This window comes from Theropithecus gelada, chromosome 4 (assembly GCF_003255815.1).
Source record: "Theropithecus gelada isolate Dixy chromosome 4, Tgel_1.0, whole genome shotgun sequence".
In the NCBI taxonomy this organism is placed as follows: Eukaryota; Metazoa; Chordata; class Mammalia; order Primates; family Cercopithecidae; genus Theropithecus; species Theropithecus gelada.
In genome coordinates, this window is record NC_037671.1 from 66,975,930 (window position 1) to 66,995,535 (window position 19,606).

At 33.0% G+C, this 19,606-nt stretch overlaps 1 pseudogene; it reads left to right on the forward strand.

Annotated features, from left to right (window-relative positions):
- Positions 1-17,487: 17,487 nt before the first annotated feature.
- LOC112622600 lies at positions 17,488-18,761 on the forward strand (annotated as a pseudogene).
- Positions 18,762-19,606: the final 845 nt, after the last annotated feature.

Genomic DNA, 19,606 nt, shown 5'->3' on the forward strand with positions numbered 1-19,606 from the left:
TTTACAGAAAAAAAAGAAGAAGAAATGCAACTACAAAAGTCATAAATAGCCAAATCAATTCAGAGAAAGAAAAACAAAACTGTGGTTATCTCACATCCTGATTTCAAAATATAATACAAAGCTATAGAAATAAACATGGTGAGGCAATATTTGCTTTGCTCTCAATCTTAGAGGAAAGCATCTAGTTTATCACCGTTAAATATAATATTTGCTATTGATTTTTTGTAAGTGTTCTTAATCAAGTTGAGGACGTTCTCCTATATTGTCAGTTTGCTAAGTGTAATTATCATAACTAGAAATTATATTTTGTCAAAACTTTTCCTGCATCAATTGATACGATAGTATAATTTTTCTTCTTTAGTCTGCTGATTTGGTGAATTACATTAAATGATTTGTGAATATTGAAACAGTCTTGCATACCTGAAATAAATCCCACTTGATTGTGAAATATAATTATTTTGATATATTGTTGGATCCAATAAGTTAGGATCTTTTGAGAAGTTTTGCATCTAGGTTCATGAGAGATACTAGTTTGTACTTTCCCTTTCCTGTAATGTTTTTGTTTAGTTTTGACATTAGGATAATTTTTGCCTCATAGAATAAGTGGAAAGTCTTCATTCTACTTTTCATTTCTGGGAGAGTTTGTGGAGAACTAGTATCTTTTATTCTTAAAATATTTGGTAAAAGTCACCCCTTAAAATCATTTGTTCCTGATGCTTTCTTTTCAGAAAGATTATTAACTTCGGTTTAATTTATTTAATAGATATTGGTGTTTTCAGATTATATATTTCTCCTACATGAGTTTGGAAGATTTCTGTTATTCAATGAGTTAATCAATTTCATCAAAGTTTTAAAACTGTGGTGCCCATGGAATTAACAGTGATGGCCTCATGGAATCAACAGTGATGCCCTCTTTTTAATTTCTCCCTTTTGTTTTTTGAGACAGAGTCGTGCCCTGTTGCCTAGGCTGGAGTGCAGTGTCATGATCTTGGCTCACTGAAACCTTCGCCGTCTGGCTCAAGTGCTTCTCGCATCTTAGTCTACCAAGTAGCTGGGACTACAGGCACACACCAGCATGCTCAGCTAATTTTTGTGGTTTTTTTTTTTTTTTTTTTGTAGAGACGGTCTTTGGCCATGTTGCCCAGGTTTGTCTCCCAACTCCTGACCTCAAGCAATCCGCCTGCCTGGGCCACTCAAAGTGCTGGGATTATAGGCGTGAGCCACCACCCTCTGCCCTCTTTTTCATTTCTGATATCAGCAAACTGTATCTTTTCTCTTTTTTCCCCCTGGTTAAATTGATCAAAAGTATATCAATCTTATCAGTTTACCAATTTATTAATTATATTGAACTTTTCTAAGAAACAGCATTTGGTGCTTCTCTTAAATTCATGTTTTGTTTTGTTTTGTTTTGTTTCAGATATGTAGATCAGGGTTTGTATTAGGACCCTAATTCTCTGATGGTCTGAGAAAAGCTGTCAATTTTCAGATTGTTCAGTTTTTCTCTTCTTACAATGTTCAGCATGAAATTTTCAAGCTTTTTACAAATCAAAATTGAAACTAAGTCTATGTCTGAATTTAAATATGTATATGTATACATATATGTGTCTTAAAATATTTTTCTTGTGCGCTTGTTACTTTTCAAAATAACATTCTGTTCTCATTTATGATTTCAATTCCTCCTTGTGGACTTTTTGAATGACTATCTTTAAAAGCATCTATTCTATTTCTGAAATTATCTTTATTTATTTTGATCATGTATTTTATTTTTTGAACCTTTGTTATCCTTTTTTTAAAATTTTGTACTTTTTTTTAAATTCTGCTGATCCAGAATGGGCCATTCATATTTAACAATGATGCCTGCAACTATGGGAGAGAAACTCCATATGTGGGCAGGATCTGTTCAATGTTGTTCTTTATTTTCTGTGCTGGATCTTAGGATTGGTTGTTGTTGGGCAGAAATTCACTCCTCTAAGGTACATTTGACATTTTTAAGAAAAAGTGTTGACTCATAATTTCTTGACATTCTGAATATAAAGTAAGATAGATAAATTGGTGGTTTAAATGCTTTGCATAACTTCAATTAATTTCCCTGGCTTTCAACCTCATGACTTGCCTGTAACATTCCTGGTGTTTCCAAATCCAAAGCTTTCCAAGCATATTTGGGCAGGATTACTGAGTATTCTAACCTGCAGCTTCTGCCAACTTATTTTATCAGTTGGCATTCCTCTCTCTTCATTTAGTGTTCTCACAATCTGTTGAAATCTCTTCTGATTTTTTTTTTCCTTTCCAATTCTTTTTACTATTTTAAGCCCATGTACTTTCTCTTTCTGTAATATCATTTACCCATATTTAGGAACAAGATAAAAGAGAAAAATGTGTATACAGCAAGCCTTATTTAATTGGAATTTCCACCTGAAGTGCTTCAAATACAATTTAATATAAATTTAGAAAGATTCTAAAGATTACCACTTATTTATAATATTGTCATATTTGACAGTTCACTAAATAGTGCAGAGAAAGCCTCAGAAGCCCAGATTATTTTTCTAAGAACATTGACTTCCAAAAGGGAAGAAGTGCGGTGATTGTTACTTAATTGTTACATTTTGTGATCTACTGATTATTTTTTAAAGACAGCAATCTTTATATTTTTTAAGTAAAAATATTTTTAAATAAAAAAGTCTATTACAGCAATAATTTCATAAATGTAGACATTTTATTATGAATGCAGAAGAAAGATGTAAACTCCTAATAATGATCAAAAGAGATAGTGCCATTTCTTACATATAATCTTCTTTCTGGGTTCATACAGTTGTTGTCTGAAGTTGGGAAACAATTGCCTAGCAAAATTACTGGAAATGATCATACAACACAGTAGCCTTTAAGAAGCACTTTATAAGGCATATGTGCTCGGCTATGATGAAATTTAACCCAGCCTTTCTAATTCTCATCATTGGCTTTATTAAATAGCCCCAATAACTCCAATTATTCTGCCAACAACATTTAATCATGAAAGCCAGATCTATATGAAATATTATCACATGATTCACATTTTAATGCTGAGTAGACCACTGGAAATTACGAGTAGCACCCAGAGATAGATAACACATAATTTATGCATTTAAAAATGTTTTGTTAAGGAAAATTGACAAATAGGATCTAATTAAACTAATAGCTTCTTCACAGGAAAAGAAACTATTAATATAAACAGAGTAAACAGACAACCTACATAATGGGAGAAAAGTTTTGGATGGTATCCATCTGACAAAGGTCTAATGTCCAGCACCTATAAGGAACTTAAACAAATTTACGAGAAAAAGAAACAACCCCATTAAAAAGTGGCAAAGAACATGAACAGACTCTTCTCAAAAGAAGACATACATGCAGCCAAAAAACATACAAATAAAAAAGCTCAACATCACTGATAATTAGATAAATACAAATCAAAACTACAATGAGACACCTTCTCACACCTGTCAGAATGCCTATTATTAAAAAATCCAAAAACAACAGATGTTTGTGAGTTTGTAAAGAAAAAGGAATGCCTTTACACTCGTAGTGGGAGTATAAGTAGTCCAACCATTGTGGAAGACAGTGTGGCAATTTCTTAAAAACCTAGAGGCAGAAACACTGTTTGACCCAACGATCCCATTACTGGGTACGTGCCCAAATGACTGTAAGTCTATTATAAAGATACATGCACACATATGTTCATTGCAGCACTATTCACAATAACCAAGACATGGAATCAACCTAAATGCCCATCAATGACAGACTGGATAAAGAAAATGTGGTACACATACACCATGGAACACTATGCAGCCATAAAAAGAAATAAGATCATGTCCTTTTCAGGGCCATAGATGGAGCTGTAGGCTATTCTCCTTAGCAAACTAACACAGGGACAGAAAACCAAATACAGGATGTTCTCACTTATGAGTTGGAGCTAGATAATGAGAACATATGAACACATAGCGGGGAAAAACACACACTGGGGCCTATCGGCGGGGGGGGGGGGGGGGGGGGGGAGGGAGGGGAATGGGAGGAGCTAGAGGATCAGGAAAAATAGCTAATGGATGCTGGGCTTAATACCTAGATGTTGGGGTGATCTGTGCAGCAAACCACCGTGGCACGTGTTTATCTATGTAACAAATTTGCACATCCTACACATGTACCCCTGAACTTAAAATAAAAGTTGGTTTGTAGTTCTCCTTGAATAGGTCCTTCAAATCCCTTGTTAACTGTGTTCCTGTGTATTTTATTCTCTTTGTAGCAATTGTAAATGGGGGTTCATTCATGATTTGGCTGTCTATTATTGGTGTATAGGAATGCTTGTGTTTTTTGCACATTGATTTTGTATACTGAGAGTTTGCTGAACTTTCTTCATCAGTTTAAGGAGTTCTGGTGCTGAGATGATGGGGTTTTCTAAATATAAAATCATGCCACCTGCAGAGAGAGACAATTCAACTTCCTCTCTGCCTATTTGAATATGATTTATTTATTTCTCTTGCCTGATTGCCATGGCCAGAATTTCCAATACTATGTTTAACAGGAGTGGTGAGGGACAGCATCCTTGTCATGTACCAATTTTCAAAGAGAATACTTCCAGCTTTTGCCCAGACACCCATTCAATATGTTATTGGCTGTGGGTTTGTCATAAATAGCTCTTATTATTTTGAGATAAGTTTCATCAATACCTAGTTTATTGAGAGTTTTTAACATGAAGAGATGTTGAATTTTATCAAAGGCCTTTTCCACATTTATTGAGATAATCATGTAGTTTTTGTCTTTGGTTCTGTTTATATGATGGATTATGTTTACTGATTTGCATATGCTGAACGAGCTTTGCATCCCATGGATGAAACTGACTCGACCATAGTGGATAAGGTTTTTTATGTTCTGCTGGATTCGGTTTCCCAGTATTTTATTGAGGATTTTTGCATCCATGTTCATCAGGGATGTTGGCCTGAAGTTTTCTTTTTTTGTTGTGTCTCTTCTCAGATTTGGAATCAGGATTATGCTGGCTAAACTAAGTTCTACACATTTTAAGGTCTCAATTTGTTCTTCAAAAGTATTTAAATTCTATAAAAATAATAGAGAATTCAGAGAGAAAATGTTTTAACAAAATGCTAATATCTTTTGCAATTGTACTTAAATGCAACAGGGATGCTATTTGAAATTAGAAAAAAAAAAGCCATCAAAAAGTGGGCAAAGAACATGAACAGACACTTCTCAAAAGAAGATATTTATTTGACCAATGAACATATAAAAAAAAAACTCGACATCACTGATCATCAGAGAAATGCAAATCAAAGTCACGATGAGACACCATCTCCACCAGTCAGAATGGCGATTATTAAAAAGTCAAGAAACAATATATCCTGGTGAGGCTGTGAGAAATAGGAACGCTTTACACTGTTGGCGGGAACATAAATTAGTTCAACCACTGTGAAAAAGAATATGGTGATTCCTCAAGGATCTAGAACCAGAAGTACCATTTGACCCAGCAATCCCATTACTGGGCATATACTCAAGGATTATAAATCATTCTACTATGAAGACACATGTACATGCATGTTTATTGCAGAGTTTTTTACAACAGCAACGTCATGGAACCAACCCAAATGCCCATCAATGATAGGCTGGATAAAAAATATGTGGTACACATATACCTTGGAATACTATGCAGCCATAAAAAGGAATGAAATCACGTCCTTTGCAGGGACGTGGATGATGCTGGAAGCCATCATCCTCAGCAAACTAACACAGTAGCAGAAAACCAAACACTGCATCTTCTCATTCATAATTGGGAGTCGAACAATGAGAACACATGGACACAGGAAAGGGGAACATCACACACCAGGACCTGTTGGGGGGTAGGAGTGAAGGGAGAGAACTTAGAAGACAGGTCAATAGGTGCAGCAAACCACCACGGCACACGCATAACTGTGTAACAAACTTGCACTTTCTATACTTGTGTCCTGGAACTTAAAGTAAAATTTTTAAAAAGTTCGAAATATAGAAAAAAATTAACATGTTTTGTTTTTGCCTTTTTGCTTATTATTGGTATGTTTAATCTACTGAAAAACAACCTGAAGACAAAACTATTACATAGAAGACACTTTTTAAAAACTAGGCCATTTTTTATACATTAGTCAGATTCCTGAAGTCAATATAAACTACAAAAAATATACTTCTGGAAGGAGACTTACAAAAATGTTAATGGACAACCTTGGTATTGAAGGCATTTATTTCACTTATATATACATTTTAAAAATGAAACAGCTGCAATTTTTTCTGCAATCACTTCCAATATCTTATTGTTTTTGTGTAGCTCTTAATTTTAAATTAAATTTGATTTGCAGTCACAAAATTAAATGCCAAATTGATAAGTGTATCTGAAGTATTTCCAAAAACAACAAAAAATTTAAAAAACGATTGATGAAAGTTAAATGCTGTCTAAACTAAGTTTTACCTGTTTTAAGGTCTCAATTTGTTCTTTAAAAATATGTAATTGCTATAAAATAACAGAGAATTCAGAGATAAAATGTTTTAACAAAATGCTAATATCTTTTGTAATTATATTTAAATGCAACAGGGATGCTATTTGAAATTAGAATAAAATTTAGTTATTCTAATTTATAAGTTCAAATCTAATTTTAGAATCTATAAGCTTGCCTATAAAAAATGGTTTCAAATATTTTTGTAAGAAATGTTTAATTACTTATTTTAGAAATTTTGTGATACAGATGTAACTTATAACATTATTTTTTAGCTCCAAATTGTTTAAGTGAATTTGATAAACTAGATTATTACGTATAACAATTTCTTTCAGTTAGTAGTACTGGAGCAGATCATGTATTAATACAGTTTCCCGTGACAAAACCCTGGCCCTTCTGACCCCCTAAACCAGAATTCTTTCTATCATTGTTTCAGGCTTCAAAATGGTGAGAATATAATGAGGAAAGGAAAGAATCTATGGAGAAGTACGGAGAAATTGTTAACAACTGTCAAGATCTTGCCTCATTACTTCTCCAGGAGTGATGTCTGTCCTTTTCTTCAAACACATTCTGTATTCTAGGAATTCTGAATTATTTTGGATTAGTCAAATTCACTATAAATTCTACTGTATTTTCAAACATCTTACTTAAATAGGAACATTTATCCTTCTGGCCACTTTTATGGGCTATTTCCTCTTTACCTATCATGACATTTTTGCCATTTTTAAAGACCACCAGAACTGAGATTGGTACCTTTCCCATGTAATCGTTTCAAAGCTAATCATGACATGCAAAATATTATTTAGTTATTTGTTTTCAGAAGGGTTGTCTTGTACTCAGAGATGGTATTCTAAAGTCAGTATGTAAAAAAAAAAAAAAAAATCTAACATCAATATTACCCTTGAAAATCACTGAACTGCAAATTAAAAGACTCTCCACCACATAAGCCATTGTGTATGAGATGACATGTGTAAGATCTAAACTTAGGCAGTGTTAGGAAAGGAAATTTCCTAACTTGGACTTTTATAATGTTAAATACAGTAGGTTTTTTCATTTTAAAAATATATAATATTAAGGTACAATTCACATGGAGTAAAATTAATCCTTTCTGGTATATATTTCTGAATGTTTGGCAAAGCATATAATCATGTAACTGGCAACACAATCATGATGTAAAACAAATTCATCACACTGAACAATTGGCTTCAGGCACTTTTGCTTCAAACCATCCTCCAAAACACAACCGTTATACACAATTATTCTGTTATCTGCCCCTACAGTTTTGCCTATAACACAATATAACATGAATAAAATCATATTGTATATTGACATTAGTGTATGGATTCTTTAATTTATCATAATGCATTTGTTGTCTCCTGTATTGGTGCTTCACTCCTTTCATTGTTGAAGAGTATTGCAGCACGGTCCCTTTTTTCCTTTGTTTTTGTTTTTATCAATTCAGCAATTGAAGGATATTTGTGTTATTTCTAGTTTAGTGTGACTCCTAATAAAGCCATTATAAATATTGGCATACAGATTTTTACATGAACAAAAGTTATCATTTAACTTTAAGAAACAACCTGAGGTGTGGTAGCCATGTCATAAAGTAAGCATATGAGAAAGACATTATTTGATTTATACTTTTAAAAGGCATTCTGAGATTTCAGGATTCTGGTATGAAAAAAAAACTTGGAATTTGAAACTCTTATCCATATAACAAGAAAAAAAAACTAGCAAACTGAAAAACAACAAATTTTCTAGGACCCATTAGAATTCACACAGTGAATCCCTTGTAAAGAGCATATAATGGAAAGTGGAACAAAAAGAACTTTACAGTGGGGAAACTTGACAAAAGTGATAATTCAGGTGTGACACGACAAGTGAATAGTTTATACGCTTGATATGATGTGATGAAAATGACACTTCACCTCTGTAGTCTTCCATAACATTCATGATGTCACAGGATATGTAGCACTTGGAGACTTATCTGAATTAAATGTATCAGAATCTTGAGAATGGACAAGAGATCCTCTTGGAAAAGAAAAAGAAGACAAAGGGAAGAGATTGTAAGTGAAACCATTAGAAAACACCACCACCACCATTTCCTTCTCAATAATAAACTTGAAACAATCTTTAATTTGTATAACTAGAGTAATAACCTTTGAGGTTGTTCTCAGCTTCAGGGTTTCCCATACCTTTTCTGTTCTAAGTAAATAATTAAATCCCATAAGGATTGGTTCTTGCTTGAGTTCCCTTACAATCCATTAGCATTAGCATTTGTTTCTAACTCTGTTTGGCGAACTGTCTTTGAGTATTTAATTATTGCTTACTTACTCATTGATCCCAGAAGAATCTGGACCATAGCATGGTTTTCCAATGTAAACGTATTTCATCTATTGTGACTTTGCAGAGATCTGAAGGCTATATTATTTTTCTAAGGTGTTGACTACAGCAAGTGCTTTCAAGCCTCAAGCTTCTGAAAGCATTCTAAATAGAAAATAGTTTCTATTCTGAAAAACTGTGAAGAACATTAATACTGAAAAACTTTGGCTTAATAGCATATGGAGCAAATTTGCCCTAAAAGTATATGGGCGGGGGGAAAGTACTTGGGTTACCATAATACATATTCTCAAGATAAGACTAGAGGTAGTAAAATATTGAGCTAACTGTTATCTGGGATACAAAATTTATTCATCAATTTATATTTTTTATAATCAAATATGACAAAGAACATTTGTGTGCACTGGCCTTTTTAAAAATATAATTCTGCCATTGATTAGCTCAGAAGCTACTGCTAGAAAGGCGTATTTTGTGTCTGATATAGCCCTACAGCCATATAAGTAATTTCTTTCTCTTGAGGTGTTTTATTCTGTAGGACAAATGTTATGGCTTCTAGCTATTCAATCACCATTGTATTTTAAACAAACAGCTATCCCTAAGTAGGTAAGCCCTACAGCATATATGCAACTACTTGGTAAGTGAAAGATTTAAAGAAAGTAGTGCAAATGCCAATATAGATTTCCATTTTAAATCAATCAACTTTACTACAGCAGCAGTGAGATGTGAGCTCTGGATGTCAGTCTTTTGTAGTTACGTTTATTTTCCACGCTAATTGTGATGAAGCAAAAACTAGAATAAAATTTGCATATAAAAGTAAGTGATAATATTTCATTCTACCCAAAAACCTATCAAATGAGAGAATGTTCTATAATTTTGTGTTCAAAACCAACTCTGGTAGTAAAAGGATGGCTAAAAGCTAATTCAAGCCTCTAGCACATAAATCAAGTCTAAATTATTCTTCTAAGTTTCCTTGAAAGGCTGCAATCAAATTGTTCCAAATTATTGTTTATTTGATTTATTATTCCCAGTGAATTGACTATAAATTACTAATTATGTAAATATAAATTGAGCAGTATATTCTGATATTAATGCTCTAAGTCATAATACCTACTTTCATTAAAAATGTGTTTTCTGACTTTCAGTTAAATATTTATTTCATTGTTTTTTCAAATATTTATTCTTTTGATACTGATATTTTTGCTTGCCTTTATGTAGCCAGAAATTATATCTCAAGTTTCTAAATATTTATTGAGGACCTATTATAGGCACTAGTGGGTGATTTAGCTTCGTATTCTCTGTCTCTGTCTTTCTCTCTCTCTCTGTGTATGCATGTGTATGTAAACATATATTTGTACAGTAGTATCTACTATATGGCTCCTTTCTGCTTCAAAATGTAGCAAAATCATGAAAAAAATATAAACAAAATATTTTAAATAAATTAATATACTTTCCTCCTCAGGTATTGCCAAAATAAATTTTATTTTTACCTTGTTTACTTAGTAGATAATTATAGAAATAAAAAATTAGATTAATATGTTCTAAAGAAAATAATTTTATTCTTCCAAAGATGACTAAGATACAAATAGATATACACATACAGATATGCAATATTCATACAGATTAATTTGGCAGATTGGAAAACAAAATAAAAATCTGAGCACTGCTTTAATAGCTGCATTCTAATTTCTTAAATATTATGAACACTTGATGAGAAAAATGATAGTTATGAAAGTCGTTTTTTCCCTCTTTTCTAACGTACATTTTTCTTTCTGACTCTGAATATTACCATATATGCACTATCACCAAGATTTAGTAAAAATGTAGTAAAAGGCACAAGATTCTTTCATCATTTAAATGTAAGTCTTATATGACAAGTTGTTCTTTCAAAAACTTTCAAAGAACTACTTCAAACATTGGGGGAACTAGTTCAAATTGATGTTAAGTTTCAAAAGATTATTGATTTGCTTAATCATTATTTTGTATACCAGTTAGTAATTATACAACATTTGGACATAGAAAGGAAGGTAATCAGTCCACTCTCATGAACTATCATGAAGTCATTATGACACTCACAAAATACAAGCAAAACCTACAAGAGATTCAGTCGATATAAACTTTAAGTCTAAGTCTAGGTGTCTAAAAGGTAAATTTAATTAAACCCAAACATGATTCAACCACAAATAACATAAAATCAAATTTACACTGAAAGTGCTTTTAATTGGCTGTGTTTTAATATTAATCTTCGATTTTCAATTTTGTTTCTTTTTCCCTTACTCTGTCATTAATAGAATCTACCAAACTTGAGGGACATTATTTTTGAACATTTCTTTCTTGGTCATTTAGTTCTCAGACAAAATAAAAGGGAAAATTAATTTTGAATAAATACTAGGAAAGCATACACGCATAAGTTAAGTTTTCCTCGGTTTATTTGTATGATAATTTCTTAGTTTTTGCCATGGCATGAACATTTGAAATGGTAACTTTATTATTGCTAAGAAATTAGCATAAAGGCAGTACAGGAGCATTTACGGCAGAATACTTAAAGCATCTTTGAGACTGATGAGGAGGTGAGTTCATATTCTGGCCTTCCCAATTATTAATGGGAATTCAATGGGAAATTCATTTATCTTCTACAAGTCTAAATTTTTATAAAATAAAAAGAGATAAGATAGTTTTAAGTAAAATAAATTAAAAATATACAAAATGTTATGGAATTAGGGTGGGTATGTAGTAAGCTGTGAATAAACATTACTTATTGATATTAATAGTCATATCTTTTTATTCAGATTTATTGAGAATCTCTTTTAAGCTTTAAAAAATGTAAGACAGACTAATAGTAACATGGAAAGGACGAAGAGGTATATTATAAATATTAAATGAAGAATGAGATAATTTACATCAGCAATAAAATAGTATAAAGAATATACCTTTATGTAATACAAACTAAATTAAAAGCAGTGCTACTTAAGTAGGATGGTTTCTTAAAAGTGTTTCATAACAATAGCATAATAATGATAATGTCGATGATACTACTTTTAAAATAATAATAGATAAGTATTAAATGTTTCCAAGTACATTTACTGGGAATTTATACATGTCATTTTATTTATAACATATCCCCTGCTGGGTAATTTATTATTATTCACATTTTATTGAGACCTTATATAACTTGCCTGAAATCCAAAAGTGTTAGCTGCTAGATTTGAATATGTAAACATAGACTTGATAATGAACAAAACACAAAAATAATATATCAATAAAAATGCAAAACAGCTTTAAAAACTATGATGTCAGACTTCCAAGAAATTCAGTTCCACAATAGTTAATATCATCCAAAGACCTAACTCTGTGCGGGAATGCATGCATGTAATATGAGTGAATTGTTTGATACGTGTCTTCTCTTACTCTTCTTATCTGTACTGATTTACCTCTATTTCCTCTACCTACTTCTCTCTTTCTACCATACTCCTTTATATTTACTCACAACACATTACTGGGGAACATTTTAGGATTACACTTCTTTTTTTCTATTAATGAAAATTTTATTTTACCGAGTCAACATATATTGAAATCAAAGGTAGGTAGTAATACCTGTGCTCTGAGAGAGGCTTAAAGAAGACTGTTATGAATGTCATTCTTAAGGAAAGGAATTTAGGAAGGAAGAGTGGCAAAGAGCGACTCATTGTCTAAGACACCACCTAAAGATTAATGCTATAATCATAGAAAGAAGTTGTCCTAATCAGGATCCAACATTATGCATCAAATCCAAGATGGAGTAAGAATATAAGTAACAAGGTTTGAGCTTAGTGGAATGGAGAAGTAAGATGAAAGGTTTGGAGAATTTACACTCGCAAAAGAGAATATTGCTATAGTATTGCCTTTACATAGCACCTGGTGCCTGAAATGAAGTAAGTGAGTGCTATTGCAAAATCGATACTGTCCTGAAAAGTAATTTATTCATGAACCATGAATTGTAATATTTATGTAAACTAAACATTTTCAATAAATTATAGTAGTTCTGTAGAATTAGTGGTGATATCCCCTTTATCATTTTTTATTGTGTCTATTTGATTCTTCTTTCTTTTCACCTTTATTAGACTAGTTAGCAGTCTATCTATTTTGTTCATCTTTTCAAAAAACCGGCTACTGGATTCATTGATTTTTTGAAGGGTTTTTTGTGTCTCTCTCTCCTTCAGTTCTGCTCTGTTCTTAGTTATTTCTTGTCTTCTGCTAGCTTTTGAATTTGTTTGCTCTTACTTCTCTACTTCTTTTAACTGTGATGTTAAGGTGTCGATTTTAGATCTTTCCTGTTTTCTCCTATAGGCATTTAGGGCTATAAATTTCCCTCTAAACATTGCTTTAGCTGTGTCGCAGATATTCTGGTATGTTGTGTCTTTGTTCTCATTGGTTTCAAAGAACTTATTTATTTCTACATTAATTTCGTTATTTACCCAGTAGTCATTACGGAGATCATTGAAAAGTCAGGAAACAATAGATATTAGAGAGGATGTGGAGAAATAGGAATGGTTTGACACTGTTGGTGGGAGTGTAAATTAGTTCACCTATTGTGGAAGACAGTGTGGCAATTCCTCAAGGATCTAGAACTAGAAATACCATTTGCCCAAGCAATCCCACTACTAGGTATATACCCAATGAAATATAAATCATTCTACTATAAAGTTGTTTATTGCAACAGGGTTCACAATAACAAAGACTTGGAACCAACCCATCAATGATAGACTGGATAAAGAAAATGTGGCACATATGCACCATGGAATACTATGCATCCATAAAAAACCCATATCATTTGCAGGGACATGGATGAAGCTGGAAACCATCATTCTCAGCAAACTAACACAGGAACAGAAAACCAAACACCGCATGTTCTCACTCATACGTCGGAGTTGAACAATGAGAACATATGGACACAGGGAAGGGAACGTCACACATACCGGTGCCTGTCAGGGGTTGGGGGGCTAAGGGAGGGATAGCATTAGGAAAAATACGTAATGTAGATGACAGGTTGATGTGTGAAGCAAACCACCATGGCATGTGTATATCTTTGTAACACAGCTGCACATTCTGCACATGTATTCCAGAATTTAAGTATAATAATAATATTAAAAAACTTTAAAAAATTACAGTAGAAGAGCTTACAATTTTTTCAAAGGAAATTACCTTTCCTCGTCTTTAATGTTGGCTAGTTCTCAAGCCATTCTGGTACTGAAACACTGTTGTTTTTCCCATTTACTATCTTTAGTCTCTCTCAAATTGTATCTATGTATTAGATCAGTAGACACATATTTGTTACAGACTTTTAATCTGATGACTGAATAGATTATTGTCATCATTTTGGAGACATGTTTGAAGTTTTTGTTATCTAATACAATAAAAACTAGCATAAGCCAATATCACAGGCACATAATTATAGCTTACATATAATATTGAGACTCTTTAGTTCAGTAATCCTTTGCTTGTAACTGAAAAGACACAGCTTCCTAATTCACATAAAAAGCTTTAAAATTATCTTTATGATTTTTGTAATCATGTGCTGTATTCAAATGTGAAGACATACATATTGACTTCTTTTGCTATTTTAGAGGATTTTTTATGGGGAAGTCATTTTCTTTTAGTTATAATTAATGTTTGTATTAGTCTGTTTTGACGGTGCTGACAAAGACATACCCGAGACTGGGAAGAAAAAAAGTTTAATTGGACTTACAGTTCCACATGGCTTGGGAGGTGTCAGAATCATGGCAGGAGGTGAATGGCACATTTTACGTAGCAGCAGAAAAAGAAAATGAGGAGGAAGCAAAAGCGGAAGCACCTGATAAACCCATCAGATCTTGTGAGACTTATTCACTATCACAAGAATAGCACCGGAAAGACAGGCCCCCATAATTCAATAACCTCGCCCTGGGTCCCTCCCGCAATACCTGAGCATTCTGGAAGATACAATTCAAGTTGAGATTTGGGTGGGGGCACAGCCAAACTATATCAATGTTCTCTGTTTATTGACCCATGTTATAGATCTAGTTTTGTGTTTGTTAAAGGAAGGTCTAATGTCTCTCTAGACTATTAAAACACATATTAAACCAATTGACCATCCATAATGATTGTCCCCAATTGTGGACGCTTTAGTAACGTATTCAAAACAAATAAAGTGACTAGCAACACCTCACTTTCATGCCTAGTTTACACTTGACACTAATTTGATGCTTGAAAGCAATCGGCGAATTTTATCAGTTGAAAACAAAAAATGGTCGAATCACAGAGATTAGTAGAATGATTATTTTCCTAGTGAATTCTTATTGGAGTCACTACAATACAGTGGACAGTAGAGGATTTAGAAAATCTAAGTGTTGCTTCTCACTTCCTTATTTTTCAGATATATGCCTCTTAAAAACTACTATGCATTCATCTTTAATCATTTAAGGAATGTGTTAGGTAGCAATGCTCAGTGCTGAGGATACAAAGATAAGCAAAAATCTCTACTCCATAGTCTCTCTATCCTTTCATCACCTCTTGGGAGAGGGATAGATAAATACAGCATCATAACAAAACACGTGTAATATAAATGTATTACAAAAGATTGTGTAAAGGCAACATTTGTGAATATTAACCATCTGATTTCCCACTGTAGCTAGCACTTATAAAGAATTTGATAAGTAATTCTGGATAAATGAATTAGAAAATAAATTTATTTTTCAAATTTCATCAGAATGAATTAATGAGTGATAAGTTCTCCTTGAAGAAAGACAGATGATAAATCAGCTTAAACATGAATAAAATTTTAACAGATAAAGAAGGCATTCCGGCCGGGCGCGGTGGCTCAAGCCTGTAATCCCAGCACTTTGGGAGGCTGAGACGGGCGGATCACGAGGTCAGGAGATCGAGACCATCCTGGCTAACACGGTGAAACCCCATCTCTACTAAAAAATACAAAAAAACTAGCCGGGCGAAGTGGCGGGCGCCTGTGGTCCCAGCTATTTGGGAGGCTGAGGCAGGAGAATGGCGTAAACCCGGGAGGCGGAGCTTGCAGTGAGCTGAGATCCGGCCACTGCACTCCAGCCTGGGCGACAGAGCCAGACTCAGTCTCACAAAAAAAAAAAAAAAAAAGAAGGCATTCCAAGAGAAGGAACATGAAGAGAAACAACCTCATGAAGGCCTGAGGCATGAACATGTGTTGAGCATTTGGGAAAGAATAAAGTGATGTTATAAGACCCTATAATGCTCAGCAAAAGATAGTGGCAAGAAAGCTGGGAAAAAAAGCTGGAAATACATGATAAAGAATTTTATATTTCAGTCAAAGTAGGTGTTATTTCATTGGAGCTTAAAAACCTGTCATTTTATTTTTAATTATTCTTGTTTTCACCTAAAAATGAAAACAAAATGTAAAATGCTTGCTTTGCTCATTTATAAGATGGTAACAACTACAAAATGGAACAATTCATTGAAATACATGTATAAATACCCATTAAATATAAGGGATTTAACTTAAGGCATTAAATTAAATAAGGTAGTTATATTAAGACATCTTTGATTATTGAAGAATAATATTACTGGGTGCTTAAATACATAAAGGAGGGGCAAAGACTGCATAAAGATGCAGCATGGGACATGTATTGCACTATTCTATTATTATTTAATATAATGTTTTATATTTCTTATCAGATGATACAGTCAAATCTTTGCTGTTCTAAGGTCATTCTTCCATCATTTTTCTATGAAGAACTGTGAATTATTGGAAGAAGGAACAAATACAAAGAGTGTCCCTAAACAGTGCACTTTGCCAAACATTAATTTTTTAATTAACATTTCTGATTTTTCTAATTTTCAAGTAATGGGTTTGGGAGTGAATAAAAGTCCTTGGTGGCATATAATATAATTCATATCATGTAAGGCATTGGACAGAGAGATATTCTCCTTAGGTGAAACAAATAAATGGTGAAAGTTAAATATTTTCAAATAAATTCAAAATGTGCAGACTTAATCTGGTGGAGTTTAGTTACATACATATGGCCCTTAACTATATAGATTAGGTTAACTTTTCAAGAAAATCACCCAATGATATCATTTGTTGTATGTGGAGTAGATGTCTTTGTCATATAAAAATTCCAATGCTAAATACTAACATTGTCAAATGTATCTATATAATATTGTGATCTTAGGATATTGCTTATGATACACAGTATTTATTCCTAAGCCAGGCATTACAGTGTAGTGCTTAAGATATTGTGTTTCAGTCACTCACAACTTGATTTGCTACTTAGTCATGATGTTAATTATCTGAGCAAGTTGTGGTATATTATTTTACTGTATCTGAGTCTCAAATTCCTTGTCTGGAAAGTTGAGATAACAATGCCTACACAAAGAGTGTTAGATATTAAATAATATATGTACAATACTGAGAGATGATGACATATAATAAGTGCCTAGTAAAAGTAGTTATTAAAACAATACAGTATTGGGACACTGTGGCCAAGGTGGGCCTGCAGTGATGTCAAGATGCTCAGGTACCAGACCCCCAGCATTGGCCCCAAGTCTCACAGGACTGAGCAAGGGTGGGCATTAGTTCACCTGAGCTATCCTGTTAGATTTTGAATGAAATATCCACAAGGCGGCAGCAGCTGGGGTACGGCATAAAGGAGCTTGGCATGGTGCCTTGGCTAGTTACACTTGATATTCTTCAGGAAATATGCAGAAAAGAAAAGCACACAAGTAAATAGGTTGGAATCACCAATCTATTGGTCGACTACTTGTGTGACTACAAGGCAGTGAAGAATATGGAATTATATCTTGTAAAATGAAAATGACAGCTAGATTCTACAAATACTTAAGAATCTTTGCAAAATCTCAAGGGCTCATGACTGTTTCAGCAATTCTTTAATAGTGAGCATAATTATTTATGTCAGGTAAAGAAAGGCAAAGCAATAACTCCAAAAGACAATAACAAAATTTGAAACCTGCCATTGCCAAGTACATTGTAATGAAGGCCAAACAAAGGATAGTCCTGCAGAGATGGCAAGATGAACTCAACAGAAGACAGAATGATAAATTTGTTGAAAATAGGGTTCACTTAGAAGGCCCACTTTCAGACTCCTGCTACATTAATGAACACAAACCAGCTCCTGGAATCAGCTTAGTAAATGAAGCCACCTTTGATTGTTCATGCACAGGTTGCTTCTTTGAAAAATGTTGTCCTGCTAAAGCTGGAGTTCTTTTGACTTATAGTAAAAACCAACAAATTAAAATTCCACCTGTTACTCCCATCTATAAATGTATCTCAAGCTGTCAATGTGGGCCTCACTGTACCAATAGGATTGTACAAAAAGGCACACAGTAATTCATTTTGCATCTTTCACAGTATCAATGACCATGGCTGGGGTGTAAAAATCCATGTGAAGATTAAAAGAATGAGTTTTGTTATTGAATGTGTTGGAAAGGTAATCACAAGTGAAAAAGCTGAAATATGAGGGCGGTTATATGACAACACAGGATCTGGATTATGCATCTGATGAACTCACGGTGGATGCAGCTCAATATGGAACTGTATCTCATTCTGTGAATCACAGTAATGACCCAAAACTTCAGGTGTTCAATGTTTTCATTGATAATTTGACACTTGCCTTCCCTAAATAGCACTGTGTTCCATGAGAACTATAAATGCTGGAGAAGAGTTGATTTTTGACAATCAAACAAAAGGTTCTGGAGATATACCTTCAGAGTGTATTGACCACAGCTCAGCCAAAAAGAGGGTCAGAACTGTATGTAAATGTAGAGCTGTGACCAGCAGAGGTTACCTCAAATGAATTTTCAGGAAGTAGAAATGATGATAATTGTAGTTTGTTGTTTCTTTTTTCTAATGTTATCATTTCAAAAATAAGTCTTGGGAAGTCTTTTTTCATATTATCAAGATTATAACTAAGTTAATTTACAATTCATGGTTCAAGGCATTTGCCAAATGCATTACTGATGCCTCTGGAGAGAAGGCCACTGGGTTGCACAGACTGATTTGAAGTCTACATATTTAGTGCTTAGAGACCAAACATGGAAAGCAAACTATTTATAGCTCAGCATATGCATACTTACTTAAGAAGTCAATGTGAATAGAGAAATGCCTTCTGTAGTATTTGAATGGTGGTAAACTGATAATGTAATAATTGCTGATCGATCAAACATTCAACTTTCCATACTCCTTGAACTCAGAGAAATAGAGTTAATTCAATTTGGGAAAACCTACAAGTTCTGTTATTGTTACTATACTGTCATTCCTATTTAATACTCCCTGTACTTTTTATTTGAGACAAATAGGTGATATTTAATTTTATACTCTATATTCTAATTTTTCATTAAAACATTGGCATCTCAATGACATATAAACTTAAGGTAAGACATTAAATGCAAAACCTTTTAACTAAAAAAATACTATCTAAAATATAATTTTATTAAAGTATTTTTAGATTTTTGTCTTTCAAAATATATTTTATGAGATCTATGCAAAATGTAATTGCTACTAAAATATTTTGTGGTTTTGGATAGTATTTATTTCTGATACATATTCCAAAGAAGTTTAATATATTTATATATAGAAAATATTTTATATATAACATATACAATACACATGTGTTTATATGTATATTTTAATCAATGTTTTTAAGAGGAGACATAGTAAATATAGATGATTTTGCATCCTCAAAATCACAAATTATTCTGTGAGAGAACTTTGTGGCATACAATTTTAAAGAACTACACATGAAATCTTTCTC